This window comes from Chelon labrosus (genome assembly GCF_963514085.1).
Source record: "Chelon labrosus genome assembly, chromosome: 7".
NCBI classification, from domain to species: Eukaryota; Metazoa; Chordata; class Actinopteri; order Mugiliformes; family Mugilidae; genus Chelon; species Chelon labrosus.
In genome coordinates, this window is record NC_140343.1 from 2,698,605 (window position 1) to 2,705,005 (window position 6,401).

A 6,401-nucleotide genomic window follows, 5' to 3' on the forward strand; every position below is an offset into this window, starting at 1 on the left:
GGGCGAGCGGCGTGGTGCTGGCACTCGGCTGTCATCTGTGAGAGTCAGTTAAGCAACGAGCAACGAAAGTAAAGCACCCCGGGAAGTGAAGGGGAGTCGTTGGGAGACGGAAACAGATCCTGAGACCTGAGTGTTTAAAATCCAGCCTGGGTTCATGTGGTGTGACGTTCACACAGTCCTGAGAAGAGACAGGAAGACACTGACGAGCTGAGGACACCGCTGCAGCAGATGTTTGGGATGTGGTGGGTCTAAGGATGAGACAAACCTCAGCAAATACCGAGGTCTGACAACGGCCACATAACATGAAAAAAAAAAAAAAACGCTTCTGCTGTGTAGTATTCAAATGTTTGGCTCCTTTCAATTCCTGTAAAATGGTTTTATTTAAAGAAGGAGTGCCGGCCCACGGGGCAGAGAGGGGAACTGAAACTGCCTCCGTCCAAACCATGACCAAGCACTAAATCAGATCACACCCCAGCACCTCGGCTCGTTTCTTTAAATGAAAACAGGATATGAATGAAAACTTGGTGTCATGTAGGATATTCCCTGAATCATCGAGTTCTATGACGGAGCGGTTCTGCTGCTGTGGAGCGTCAAGTCTGACAGAAACAGAAGGAGAAACGTTATTGATAACACGGAACTGATTTAATGTGTTGATTTATTTCTACCAAATGCATTGAAAACTCTAAACACAAAAAAAAATGAGTCAGCTGAGGAGTGGAGCCTTTATAGTCGTGTCTTTTAAAAAAGAAGAAAAGAAGAAGACGACCAGGATGTCTCCACGTCTCCAACGTCTCTGTCCACATAGATTCCATCTTGGTTCATCTTGTTTCTCTACCTCCATGTTTCTGTCCCTCATCTGATGTTTACCCCACGTGGAGCAGACATGCTCAGAGAAACAGAGTTCACCATTAATCAGATTATTAGTGGATAATTAGAGTCCATGTAGAGCAGGGGTGTCAAACATACAGCCTGCGGGCCAAAACTGTCCGACCAGAGGGTCTAATCTGGGCCGCAGGATGAATTTGCAAAGTGTGAAGATGACATAAGAGACTTTAACTGAACTAATAAAATGTTTTGTAAAAGGATAATTCCATAAATGTGAACATTTTTCTAACCTTCTTCTTTGCACTAAAACAAAGGGAAACATTTGCAGTTGTTGTTGTTTGTAAGTTATGTTTTCATGTTACTGGTCCAGTCTGCTAGAGGTTAAATTGATCTAAACTGTGGCCCCGGAACTAAGATGAGTTCAACCAACCCTGATGAAGACGTAGTTACTGACACATGTGGACACGAACGACTGTCGCCTCGTACTGAGGCTGCATCTGAGTCCACTTCTTACAATCACACATAGGACGGTTAAAAAAAAAATATGCAAAGCTTGTGGAATGTACAGTGCAAAGGTGGACCGGTCTGGAGACCTGGAGGAAACCCACGCATGCAGACATGCAGGCCACAGATCTCTGTTAGAAGCTATAGAGGCTGTAAGACGAGACTAAGGATGATGTAAAAGAAAACAAAAGCACGATCAAGTCAAGGGCGGCACAGTGGTGTGGTGGTTAGCAGTGATGCCTCACAGCCAGAAGAAGGTTCTGGGTTCAAATTCACAGGCTGACTGGTCCTTTCTGTGTGGAGTTTGCATGTTCTCCCTGTGTCTGCGTGGGTTCTCTCCAGGTACTCCAGCTTCCTCCCACCATCCAAAGACATGCTGGTTAGGTTCATTGGTGATTCTAAATTGGCCGATTGAGTGTGAATGGTTGTCTGTCTCCTTCACAGGACAAGCGGTTACAGAAGCTGATTGAATGAATGAACCCAGCGTTAAAACCTCTAAGTCTGTCCTGCAACGTGCAGCTCTGCTGGTTTGTTTGTTCCATTAAATGTGTGTCTGAAGGAATGTGAGTGCTCGCTGCAGGAAGTGAGTCTGTGGTGTGGCTGCAGGCCAGGCTGAGTGGAATAATTGATTGCCGATTGACCCTCCACTGCCACCGAGGGCCGTCCTCCTCACTGCATTACTGCACAGACTCATCTGGTCAACGGTGTTTCTAGCAAACCGCAGCTACGACGAGCAGGCCGCCACCGCCGCCGGCCCCCGCCTCTACCACCACCAATGCCGAAACCGAAAGGCCCTGACCGACCTGAGACACCGCAAACCGTGAACGAGAGCCTGAGAAACCGTGACTGGCCGATTCGGGGGCAGAAGCGCTGAATCACAGACAGAGCGGTGAGGAAGTGAGGAAGCGAGGCGCGGAGGGAAGTGATAGCGGCCATTTGAGGGATTCAGCAGGAACTCGACCCCTCGTTAAAAGGTTGACTCAGTGAATCGCCTCGTGACCGTCGCCCACGTGAAGGAAACTCTCTTTAAGTGAACTCCTGGCAACGAATTAATGAGCTGAAACTGCAGAAACGCCAGATATATATATACACACGTATATGAAAAGCACCAAAAAGAAAAAAAGAAAAAAACACAATAAACAAATCTAGAATTACAGTAGTACGGTTATTTAAGACGCCGCAAATGACTCTGATAACGGTTATTCTGCTTATAGAGACGATCTGGAGGTAATTTTCTCATCGGGGCACATTTTTAAAGGCTTTCACTTCCACGTTCAGGTGGAGAGCAGTCCCCCACCCCTTCACCCCCACCCACCACCACCGCCCCCCTCCTCATCCCATCATCCCAGCGCTCTCATTTATTTGTTTGTTTGTTTGCCAGTTAGTTTGTAGCTGGATTTTCAAAGCATGGGACAGGGTTAGATTTGCTGTTTGGGCATATTTTCTCCTGTGATAGCATGTTTGAATTTGTCTACTCAGCATGCAGCATGTCAGAGAGTGTGTGTGTGTGTCTTAGGGTGTGTGTGTGTGTGTGTGTGACAGTGTGGAGCCGGTGGAGGAGGCAGGGTGCGCGCTCAGTCAGGGGTCGCAGCAGCAGCAGCAGCAGCAGCAGCAGCAGCATGGCGCCAACGCTGCCAAATTGCTTTTGCTGGGCGTGTTGGGTGGGGATAGGCAGGAGGTGCACAGGGGTGGTGTTGGTGGGGGGGTACAACGTGGGGGCCCCTCCCAACACCTCCTCCTCGCCCCAGGGTCACTAACTCCATCACCAGATCAGGAGTAATAATTATTAATACCCCGTGAGTGTTAACAGCGCGCAGGTGATTTATCAAAAATGTCGATTACATTTTGCGCGGGGTGACAACTTTTTAAAGCTGAACATGTCTCTGGGGGGGTTGGGGGGGGGGGGGCGGCGGCGATGACTGGAGCGCAGCACACCTCCACCGGACGGAGCTCCTGCTAAATGTGGAAGGCCCTCAGCAGCAGCACGGAGGTTTTTAAATTTTTAAAAGCAACGTTTTCTTTGTAAGTCCAGCTACGGGACAAAGGTTTCAGTGGATCATCTCCGTCCTGTCCCCACGTTAAAACTCAACCTGATAAAAGTCTGAATGGAGTCCGTTGATGACCAGAGATGCACCACAACTACACAAACATACACGTCCAGGTGGAGGCTGGAAAACACCTGCACACTGGAAGCAAACTGATTTAAATCTAAGACGATTCTGAGTCAAACATTTGTGAAAATGTTAAAGATGCTCCTCGTTTACGCCCTCAATCGTCTTTACTGTTTATATAGATGCATATGAAAGTTTAAGTTCTATAGCATCAACAGCAACCCAGAGCCTGACACCACCAGGAAGAAACTCAGAGCTCACACGAGAGGAAAACCACCTGTAAGGGAGACCTGATGCAGCACCACATGCACAGATTAGTTGACTGTGTCCGTCCTCTCAGAGACCAGCAGGCTGCAGGAACCTTTTTGAAATGTTTAGTCCAAGTGACAGGGATCTGTGCAGACATGTTTAACCCTTTATAGGGCACTCTTTGAAATACTAAACCCTCGAGTGTTACTGTAGGACATAAGAAGACTTCTCAAAAGGAGAAAATCACAGTTAATGTAGTTAACTGAGGCCATGTCAGTATCTGTCCACGAGTCTCAGACATCACTCTGCGCGGCATCGCTCAAACGTCCAGGTGAAGTATCTCAGAGTGTGTAAACAGCTGGTTGTTCACTATTAGAGCAGATGCATAAAAACCAACCAGTATTCTTCTGCAGCATTAACACACTGTGGGTTTTATTCGTTAGCTTAGCTAGTCAGTGTCTGACTTGGCATCATAACTTTGTTTAGAGATGTGTATCACGCTTGCTTTAGTCAGGAGGAACCCCACACAGACATGCAGAAAAAATCAAGATGTAAATGAAAACAAAACCACGATGGAGCATGAACCAAATAAACCCAGCGTTAAAATCTCTAAATCTGTCCTGAAACGTGGAAAGGTTCGGGGGCTTGTTTGGCTGCAGCGTCACACGGTAACGATCAGAGTGAAGTAACAACACCTGAAACACATCTCATCCTCATTTAGTACGCTCTGAACAGCTGATTGCAGCTTCACCATCAGAGCAGAAAAACAACCTTCTGGAGCTTTTTTGTGTGTGTGTGTGTTGGCTCAGCTTGTCACCGATTTAGCACAAATTTTATTCCGGAGGTGCTCCTTGTTTACTATAAGCTTAGATAAATAAAGCACGTGTTCATGTCAAGGTCCTGCTGGCTTTAAGGATTCCTGACCCACAGTCCTGCACAAATTCACTCCAAACTCGAGCTGGAGTTAACACGAGACACTCACAGCCTCACTTGACCGATATTTCTCAGAACTCTCGACGGCATCTCAAATTTCCGGACCTTCCGTGTTTAGAAACGAAGTCCGTTAAGGATTTTAAGGATGCTGATGTGCTTGCAGCGTTTTCAGTGTCAGACTCCCTGGTCGGGTTTCAGTGCTCGTAACAGACAGAAGAAATTCACCTGATTTTTATCCAGCTTTGAAAAGGGACCGTGGACAGTGAGGAGAGAGGCTGGAGGAGGGAGCATGGAGGGAGAATTAAAATCTGAACTGAGCCGAATGTTTCTCCAGAAAAAGAGACAGATTCAGATTGAATCATTGGAATTATCAGAGAGGAGGATTGAGGATAAATATAGAAGAGAGAAGAAATGATCTGAGAGCAAGGACAGGAGAAAATCCTAGATTATGATCAGCTCAGGTGTTTTTAGTCATCTACTGTTTGATTGTGTCTTACAGTGACATGAATCCAGCTCTGGTGTGAAACAGATTTTATAGAAACGTGATCTGATTCAGCTCGTTCCACTCTGAGTTTGTTCTGACTGAGCTGTGAGGTGCAGAGATGATGAAGGTCAATGAGAAATCATCAGACAGAGGCTGCGTGTAGGAACAAATCCAGGGCGACGCATGCAAGTGAACCCAGATCTGATCATTTAAAAACAAATAAAAGTAAATGTTGAATTCAAATAGATTTTAAATTGTGTAAACTCCTGGATGCAGCTAACATGAGTCAAGATTACAGAGAGACAACGGGACGGGGAAGGCCTGGTTCTGGGACGGCAGCAGCAGCAGCAGGAGAGAAGGAAGGAGGAGGAGGAGGCCGAGGTCATTATCTATGGGGGTTATTATTAAAGAGGATGTGGAGCTGAAAGCTGCACGTAGCTTCCACCGTGTTTGTCTGGATCTCTGTTTATGATGTGTGTGTGTGTGTGTGTGTGTGTGTGTAGGTGGGTATACAGTAGGTAAGCTGAGCCGAAGAGACGCTGACTGTGTTGAATCTCAGCAGCAGCAGCTCCAGACGCCAGAGACACACTGCCTCCCCCCCCCCCCCCCTCTCCCTCTCTCTACGCTTCACTCGCTTTGTTTCTCAGATGGACTCTGCCCTGATTTATAGAAAGAAAAGCCCACGGTGTAGTCACGGTGATATCTCTCTCTGTCTCACACACACACACACACACTACAACATATCTGTTCCTTCATTCCGCTGCATCACAGTCTCAGTGTGTGTTGTTATGAGCACTCCCCCTCTCTCTCTCTCCCTCTCTTTCTCCCTGACTCCCGGCGAGGTGACGGCTGTCACACTGCTCGACGTTTCCTCTGAGTCAGCAAAAGCAGGAAGAGGAGGAGAGTGATGGAGAGGCTGGAGGAGAGAGAGAGGGAGGGATAGAGAGAGATGGAGGGAGGCAGAATGAAGGGAGGAAAGATGTTAAGAGAAAATTTAAATCTAAAAAGTGAACTGAATGTTTCTTTAAAAACAAAAACAAGAATAAAGAAGACAGAGTTTTAAAGTTGGGGAAAAGAAAAAGACGGATTCCAATAAACGATGAGAGAGGAGCAAAGAGGAGGAATGAGGGTAGATGTTGAATCGACAGGTTATGCAGAGGACATCTTTGGAGGTGCAGAAGGAAAACTGAAATGTGTAAGAGTTTTTGGGAACAGCTGCCTCTCTCAGTTTAGCTCTTTTCATTCATCCATTCATTCATTCGCCTCAGCAGAGGAACGCTTCTGAAGCAGAGCCA